The sequence below is a fragment of the Papio anubis genome, chromosome 19, assembly GCF_008728515.1.
Source record: "Papio anubis isolate 15944 chromosome 19, Panubis1.0, whole genome shotgun sequence".
NCBI classification, from domain to species: Eukaryota; Metazoa; Chordata; class Mammalia; order Primates; family Cercopithecidae; genus Papio; species Papio anubis.
This window is the reverse complement of record NC_044994.1, coordinates 20,742,536-20,752,380: the sequence shown is the minus strand read 5'-3', so window position 1 is coordinate 20,752,380 and position 9,845 is coordinate 20,742,536. Positions and strand designations below refer to the sequence as shown.

Here is a 9,845-nt window from a genome sequence, read left to right as displayed (position 1 = left end):
GTTTCCAGCTGCATCCATGTCCCTACAAAGGACACAAACTCATCCTTTTTTATGGCTGCATAGTATTCCATGATGTATATGTGCCACATTTTCTTAATCCAGTCTGTCACTGATGGGCATTTGGGTTGATTCCAAGTCTTTGCTATTGTGAATAGTGCCGCAATGAAAATACGTGTGCATGTGTCTTTATAGCAGCATGATTTATAATCCTTTGCATATATACCCAGTAATGGGATGGCTGGGTCATATGGTACTTCTAGTTCTAGATCCTTGAGGAATCGCCATACTGTTTTCCATAATGGTTGAACTAGTTTACAATCCCACCAACAGTGTAAAAGTGTTCCTATTTCTCCACATCCTCTCCAGCACCTGTTGTTTCCTGACTTTTTAATGATTGCCATTCTAATTAGTGTGAGATGGTATCTCATTGTGGTTTTGATTTGCATTTCTCTAATGACCAGTGATGATGAGAATTTTTTCATATGTCTGTCGGCTGCATAAATGTCTTCTTTTAAGAAGTGTCCGTTCATATCTTCTGCCCATTTTTTGATGGAGTAGTTTGCTTCTTTCTTATAAATTTGTTTAAGTTCTTTGTAGATCCTGGATATTAGCCCTTTGTCAGATGAATAGATTGCAAAAAGTTTCTCCCATTCTGTAGGTTGCCTGTTCACGCTGATGATAGTTTCTTTTGCTATGCAGAAGCTCTTTAGCTTAATTAGATCCCATTTGTCAATTTTGATTTTTGTTGCCATTGCTTTTGATGTTTTAGACATCAAGTCTTTGCCCATGCCTGTGTCCTGAATGGTATTGGCCAAGCTTTCTTCTTGATTTTTATGGTCCTAGGCTTATGTTGATTTAAGTCTTTGATCCATCTGGAGTTGATTTTTGTATAAGGTGTAAGAAAGGGGTCCAGTTTCAGTTTTCTGCATATGGCTAGCGAGCTTTCCCAACACCATTCATTAAATAGGGAATCAATTAATTTGATTCATTAGGACCAGATTCCTTATACTTTTGGTGGCATGATTCTGTGAAATGGTTGGTAATTTTTTAACTAGTCCTGTTTTATGGGACCTTAATACCTTGGCAAGTGTACTTGAGCTTTATATTGCTATTTCTTACTCTTTTATAGCCATGGCCACTTTCTTTTTCTTTTTTTTTTTCTTTTTTTTTACACTCCAACGCAAATTTATTTTCAAAAAGGGCTCTGTGGTATCCTATAGTTTGTCTTTTTTTGTATAATTATACAAACTTTGAAAGTTACATAAGTTGTAATGATCTAATATTATTAATAGCCATCCAAAAAACACTTTCCCACCCTCTCAACAACCATCCAGGGGGAAGTAAAAGTCCTGAAAAGAGGCCAGTTCAACATGGCCTCTACCCTGGTAGAAACATAAAGTGAAAAGAGAAGAAAACAGAAATTAACTAAGAGGTGTTGCCAGTGTCTCTCAGGAGTGGGGCCCTGACTGTTGCCAGGGGTCATGAAAGGCAGAGCCTGCAGCATGCAGTATGGCGGCCAGGAGACCTTGCAGCCTTATCTTCCTCACCGCCGCACATCCACATCCCAACTTAGGTGTCATGGAAATCCTTCAGCAGGGTTCTCCCCACCTGCTCGGCTATATGCATCTGCTTGTCCAAGTCCCCTCTGTCACAGCTGTCTGCATGCTTCACTTTCCATGAGAGGCTTTCCATCTCAGCCTCTAGCTGAGCCTGCTGGTATTCAAACAGCTTCTTCCTGGGTCCAGACTCCATGTAATATGCATGTGGATTGGTGTATTGCAGGATGTACTGACACTTGGCCAAGAGCTTGGCAGCATTCTGTAGGTACTGCCAGTCAATCCATGTCCCCAGATTGTACATGACCCTCTTGTGAATCTTCTCATGAATCCGCTGGTATGTCTGTGCCTCTAGCTGCAAGCTTTTGTTGTGGTTTTCCCACCTCTCCAAGTAGAATAAGTACTTCTTGAGGGCTTCCCTCTCCTGGGCTTGTTGGCACTGGTTCACAATGTCAGAATTCTCCTTGTAAGTACTGCACTCATATTATTCACTGCCATGAGCCTTCCAGTCTTCCAGATTCATCCAGCAGAAGTGGTGTATACATTTGGAGCATTGCATGTGATTGCAGCCTCCATTCTTCTCAATGCAGATGTTGCATTTGGGACAGTCTTTAATGTGAGCAGTAATGTAGTTATGTAGTTGACTGTTTCAGAGTCATCTGCACACTTCATGAGCCATTTTGGGATTGTGACACAGTCTGTGGGTGCATGACATATTTGATGACACTTAAAACAGAAGACCTCATTGCACCGATTGCACTGTATTCAGTGAGTTCTAGGCTCCTGTACCCGAATAACCATGAGGCAGTCTGCACCAGGGCACAGCTGGAGCTGGTAATGACTCTCCACATAGCCCCTGAAGAGGTAGAACCTGTATTTCTATCTCAATTCTTCCTTGGGAAGCAATGGAAACACAAAGTCCTCTGGTGTATGGAGTGGGACAGTCCTGAGTCACGCAAGAGACTCCCACACCCACACCATCCTTGACGAGAACTGAGCAGTGCTACTCCCAGCAGCTGCAGCAAAACTGGTGCTGACAGACCAGGGAGAGTAGGTTTTTCTTTTGTGCAAACTGCATACACACTGCACAATGGTGAGGGGGATGAGATGTGGGAACATGTTTTATGGATTAGCCTGAACTCAAGCCTCAATGAGCAGTTGAGCAGAATTAGACTTGTACCTGTCCAATCTCTCTGAAACTTGCCAGTGGAAATTGACATTAATATAAGTTTAGCAACTGAATGAGATACCTTTAGGACAGAGTCTAAGCTGGTCATGTGCTCATTCAGGGCACCCTCAGATTTCCTGTAGGTCAAGTAAGTGAACTGGTACTCCTCGGGATCAAAGGCATCAGCCCTCTGCTGCTCCACATTGGTGGCTACTCCCAGGTGATAGTCCTCTATGTCCCCAGGGTCCGCATCCTCTTCTTCTTCCACTTCCTCACAATTGGAGTCATAGTGCTCTTCATTGCTGTCAGATGCCTGGCTATTCATGTCCACAGACATCTCAGCATCCAGCCAAGTTGCAGAAAAGCAGTTGCTTCTTCCCCCTACCCCCAAAACTACCGCTTTCTCAAATGCATTAGTATTTTTGTTTTCTGTAATTCTTGGAGACCTCTCAGGCAGATGCCACCCAAATATTCTATGTAATATAATTTCCATCAGTAGCTGCAGCTCCATGGCTGCTGAGCCCGGGCGAGCCAGACCAGGTCAGGCCGGGCCAGAGGGATTTGACTGGGGCCCAGCTGCAGCAGAGGCAGAGGCAGTGGCAGTGGGCCGACCCAGGTCCAGCCATGGCCACTTTCAATACATTTAGAAGATAGTGCATACATATTGAGAACTATGTTACACATAAACGTGTCAAAACAAGTGTTTACCTTTTATATTCCCTAATTCATATTTGGAAAGGAAAATTTTCCCAAACTTGTATTATACTAATAAACTGCACAAGCTGCACATATCACTAATACTCTGAGATTCTGTTTTCTCCAATAGGAAGTTTTAACTTCACAGTTGAAATTCACTGCTTGAAGCTATGTATAATGGGAAAGCTCCATTTAACTAAGATCATTTATGTATATCACTTCTAGATTCTTGGGCATTTTTAAAGTCAAATTATATAGCAGTCGTCGATCAATTAACCACAAACTGTTTCTGGATGCATACACTATGATAAGTTTATGTAGAAAACAAAACAATACAGGGAAGTGAGTCATGCACTAAATCTGGTGAGGAAAATATGCCTAAATAGATAATTATAGTATAACATAATACATCTTACAGAAAAGGTAGATACCAGGTATTTTAAAGTTCAAAATTTGAAGCTTTTTGTTTTGTTTCGTTTTGTTATTTTTAGTTTGAAGTTTTTAACCTGCTAAACTGGAAGGAGAGATTCTTGGGAAACCTTTACAAAAGAAGATGACATTTTAGCTGAGTTAAAAAGAGTAACTGTAGTTTATTCGACAGCAAAGAGATGAGGAAGAAGAAATTCTGGGCGGAAAGAATAGCCTATGGAACATCAAAAAGGCATAGAGGATAAAGACATAGCTGTGGAGGAGAAATATGTGAATTTTATTTTAGCTTTGTCTGTTTATTCTTCTTGCCACATTGGGCAGCTTATGTAGCCTCTCAAACGCCCAATTTTGTTCTTTTGAAATGGGGAGAATGATTATACCTTCCCCTTAAAGTTGAGCAAAGTTAAATGAGATAAAAATGTAAAATATTTGATACATTCTCTCTTATAATTCTAGTGTTCAAATACTCCTTTCATTTCTCGTGGAGGTACTGAACCACGTCATGTAAGTGGAAAAACTACAGGATAGTTCAGTATAGCATGGGTTGTGTGAGAGATGAGTGCAACAATGGTAACACTCATTTGGATGTTTGTGGTAATGGATAGGAATACCTATGAAAGACTTCAAGCAGGGAAGAGATGTGATCAGATTTTTGTTCTAGCTATCTAACATTGCTAGCGGCATGAAAAAAGGATAAATGAGGCTGGTAAGTGAGGGCAATGACACTATTGAAATAATGAAGAAAACTAACAAAGGAGGTACACATCAGAGTAGAATGGGGTAGAATCTTCAAGGAACTTAATGAATGATTGCCCAGGGAGAGAAAAAAGAGGAGCAGGAAGAAGTCAAAGAGAGTTAGTCTAGAAGAACTTCCAAACATCAGGCTCTGATGACTCGGTGAAATAAGAACAGATAATATTACAAGAAAAATACGATAAACTGCAGACTGTTATGTTGTTCTATCTACCGGAGCTATAGGACCGAGAGCTGAAAGTGGTTTATGAAAACTAGAAGCAGAGGGATGATCTCACAGGAGAAGATGGTCCTGAGTTGAGCTTTACATATAAATAAGGTGCACACTGCGAATAGAAAAACACAGTTATTAGATGAATTCACAACATGAATGCACGAAGCTGGATCGACAAAACTTTGTAGTACCATACGTCATCGGGTGCTTTATGTATGTATTTATTTATTTATATCACATCAGATTCCACAGAGTAAGGGTCCCCAGCCCTCAGGCGGGAATGGGTACCATGGCCTGTTAAGAACCTGGCCGCACAGCCGGAGGTGAGCAGCGGACGAGCCAGCGTTACCACCTGAACTCCGCCTCCTGTCGGGTCAGTGGGGACATTAGATTCTCATAGGATCGCAAACCCTATTGTGAACTGCACAGGCAAGGGATGTAGGTCGCGTGCTCCTTACTAGAATCTAACTAATTAATGCCTGATGATCTGAGGTGGAACAGTTTCATCTTGAAACCATCTCCCCCGCCTCAGTCCATGGAAATATTCTCTTCCATGAAGCCGGTCCCTAGTGCCAAATGAGTTGGGCACCACTGCCATAGAGAACTGGAGACAGCTAGTGGCTTCTATGTACCCAATCATTGTTGGAAAGAGTGAAGGTTAACATAAAATATTTTGAGGAAAGGATGCATTAAAATACAAATTCAAATAATACAACACAGCAGTGTAAAAATTGCCAAAAGTTGGAAAATTACTTGTTTTCTGCAAGTCATTTTGAGCAGAGACACTTGGCACCTGGGAGGTAACAAAGCAGGGCTTTAAACAGATAGGTCTTGGAATAACAGTTTTACTTCCTTAATGAGTTCTACCATATTCAAATTAGAATGATCTATTATTTCAAACAGAATCATCTATAGACACATTATTTTCTCAAGTGTTTTATGCAGCATGACAGTGGTCGTTGAATCACTTTTTATAAAGAGAGTCCTTTTTACTGTTTTTGCTAGTCTTTTGGGTTAAATCTTATTATGTTTTTACTAATAGACATCCTATATGGAATATAGTACTTAAATGTTGGCTGGGTGCAGTGGCTCACGCCTATAATCACCACACTTTGGGAGGCCTGGGTGGATGGATTACCTGAGGTCAGGGGTTCAAGACCAGCCTGACCAATATGGTGAAGCCCTGTTTCTATTTAAAATACAAAAATTAGGGCGGGACCAGTGGCTCACTCCTGTAATCCCAGAACTTTGGGAGGCCGAGGCAGGTGGATCACAAGGTCAGGGGATCGAGACCATCCTGGCTAACATGGTGAAACCCCATGTCTACAAAAATACAAAAAATTAGCTGGGCGTGGTGGCGGGCGCCTGTAGTCCCAGCTACTCGGGAGGCTGAGGCAGGAGAATGGCGTGAACCCGGGAGGCGGAGCTTGCAGTGAGCAGAGATCGTGCCACTGCACTCCAGTCAGGGCAACAGAACAAGATTCTGTCTCAAAAAAAAAAAAAAAAAAAATTAACCAGGCATAGTGGCAGGTGCCTGTAATCCCAGCTACTCAGGAGGCTGAGGCAGGAGAATAGCTTGAACCTGGGAGGCGGAGGTTGCAGTGAGCAGAGATTGCAACATTAAACTCCAGCCTGAGCAACAGAGCAAGACTCTGTCTCAAGAAAAAGAAAAAAAAAAAAAGGTAAATGTTAATTGATGAAGTAAACATACAACTCAGTCAGCAGCAATTAAACCAATACGACTTTAGTTAGTCTACATCATGAAAAGTGGAAGAATGAGAAGTTCAAATATAATATGATCAATGGTGAAGCCACTAGAGATACTGCACCCAGGCGGAAAAGATTTATAAGGGGACATGGTAGTTGTACTCACATATTTAAAATGACTTCATCAGAAATTGGAATTAAATGCTTTATATAACCCTGAAGAATAAAACAAGCTTGTGCTTGAGAGTTATAGATTGGTTTGTTTCAGTAAAATATGTGTAAGAACTTTGAAAAAATATGAATGAAATGATTTTCATTATGTGATATTCATGTCTGTATTTCTGAAAGCTCAAAAATGTTGAATGATCGCTTTTCTGGGTCTTGTAGAGGTAACACATTCCAACTTGTTCCAAGGGGCTCCATCACTCACCAGGAAACACCTGACATATGTTAGATCCCTTTGGAGCTTCTTATTCATTGTAAAGCTGGAAAAATATTACATACTCTGCAGGGGCATTGTGAAGAATATAAAGGTTTGGCAAATCAGAAAGTGACTAACACTTAATGGGCATTTAACACATGCTAGTTGAACATGAATGAAAGATTCAATTGGGTTTATGACAAGCACCACAGTTCAAAGATAGCTCAAAGAATAAAGCCATCAGGTTTAAAAATACCTATTAAAACACTGGCATATAGAGAAATCCATATACGCCTTACTTTATGAAAATCCTTTATGTCTTTCATGAAGCTTTACAGTTATATATACACCGGAAGACACCAGTCTTTCCTCACCACAACAGAAATCTGGAGCAGAAAAAGTATAATATCAGTTAACATTAAGTTCACCTGCATACCGCAACAATACAATAAATTAGTTAAATAAGGTAGTAGTTTATTTCTCTCTTAGCTAAGAAGAAACTCTGAGAAGACAGTCCAGTTCTGGTGTGGCAGCTCCATATTCTTCAGGGTCCCAGCTTCCTCTCCTCTTGCTGTTCTAACCATCTTTATTGTCCTGCCCCATGCTGCAAGATAAGTGTTCATTTTCCAGTCATAATTGTATGCACTTTGGTCCCTGGGAAGGAAAAGGACAGAATCCAAGAAAGCAGATACAGTCACCCATTCCTTAACAGTAGAGACGAGTTTTGAGAAACGCAACTTTAAGTGATTTGGGTGTTACGCGAACATCATAGAGTATACTTACACAAACCTAGATGGTATCCGTATCTATATCTATATCTATATTTAGATCTATATCTACATAGAAATAAGATGTCCCAGCACCATTATTTTCCCTACTTCATCTGCAATGCTAGTATCAAGTGCCATAAATCAGGTTTCCATATATGCGCATTATAATCTTACTAGCCCACCATCATATATGTGTTCCCTAGTTGACTGAAACATCCCTATGCAGCACATGACTGTAGTGTAGACACAAAATGCTTTCAATGGCATCTTATTGGCCAAAACATAGTCATTGATTATGTCTCTGTGCAAGTGATGCTGGGAAATAAAGTCTTTCAGCTGGATGGCGAAATGTCCACTGAAAAATTGAAGTTCTTATTGGAACGAATGGCCAAAGAATATTGGATTGGCACCTCTGCCACAGGTGGATGTACTCCAGCATAGAATTTTCTTTAGGAAGTAATTTTATACCTGAACAAATGTAGGCTTTAATTCCCAGAGATTCATATGCTTATAGCCAAAATTATTTTCCCCTCAAAAACATTTAAATAAAAGGTGATCACCAATCCAAGAATGTGCTAGAAAATGTCAAAAGACATTGTATCAGTTTATCTGGTACTCAGAAATATGATTTCCCACCATACCCACTAAGACCAACTAACTTCAAATATCACACTTTAACCTTGAAAACAAAATGTATTAACTTGTGGAATTATCAGTTATACATCATTTGGAAACTTAGAAATTATGTATATAAATTTAATTTTCCTAGTTTTAGAATAGTAAGGTTTTTTATAGCAGTATTAAACAAATAAGATAAAATATTTATATGTAGTTCATTCCCTACTTTTAAGAAAATCATGCCATCACCCTACAGAAGGTATTTATTCTTATATATTTGGTTAGAGGATAATTTATTCAAAATAATTCCAATTGAAGTGTTTGTAACATGAAAGATGATCCAAGACACAGGATCGTTTCACAGGGATCGAGATAGCTATCTTATATATACAGGTGACATTTCTTCTTACTAGGACTCTTTTATTAAGTGTTTAAGTTACAATGAAGCCATATTTATGATTATAAAGAAAAAATTAAGTTTTAGCTGTATACTCAAAAAGTAATGGTTATGAAACAAAAGAAAATATTTTACTATGTCTCTTTTAAAAATTTCGAATAATTCAACTAAAGAGATTTTTAAAAATAAGTCATAAATACAGAAGATATCATTCACCTAAAATTTATTAATAATGAAGCCGGCAAATGTTGATTTTTTCTTTATGTAATTCTTCATGAATTAATTTTACAAATTGATTTACGATATACTATTATTTCTCCTGTCTAATACATTTCAATAAATATTTATAATATAAAAAATATTTTATTTAAAATTATAAACGTGTTTAACCTCACTCAAACTACCAAGGTAAACTAATAATGTAACCATCAACATTGATGCACAAATAATTTTTGAATTATCTGTCCAATTCTCTCCTTTATTATACCCTTATTTCAATTTATGTGAAATAGAAATTTTCATAGTATAAAAAGGTAACTTTGGAGGTGCTGGAAACATATCCATTATCTGAGATATGAAAATATCTAAGAATAAAAATATATTTTAAAAGAAGCTTTAGAAACATGCTTAACATAATATAACTGGATGTTAAATCTGTGTTGAATTCAGTCATTAGTAAATGATAAAGTTCTAAAATTACCTATATTGTCATTTGCTTAAAAATGTGGGAGAATTCTAGCACTCAAAGTTTCTATTCTTTGACTTTAATGTAATACAGTGAGAACTTCATTATAATGTAGTGTTCAAAACATATTGCCAATTTTTTAAATAAATTCATTTTGCTTTTAAGCTAACAGTTTATAAGCAATTTCAAATGGGAGTTCTTGAAGTTTTTAATGGTATCCATCTTTAATTCAGCTCTTTTTTATTTCATTAAAAGTAAATTATATTTCAAAATCTAAATTCACTAATTGAAATATTTACAATTAACAACATAAATGCACTTTCTTAATTAGAAGCTCATCATCTCTCAAGACTTCAGTAACAGTTCTTAATGTATCTCCCATTCCCTAATCCCCTTCAACCCACAACAAAAAGTGTGATTAATATTGGGAA

General features: G+C 38.2%; 1 pseudogene; it reads right to left on the bottom strand.

Annotated features, from left to right (window-relative positions):
- Nucleotides 1-1,205: 1,205 nt before the first annotated feature.
- On the bottom strand, nucleotides 1,206-5,984 carry LOC110741787 (annotated as a pseudogene).
- Nucleotides 5,985-9,845: the final 3,861 nt, after the last annotated feature.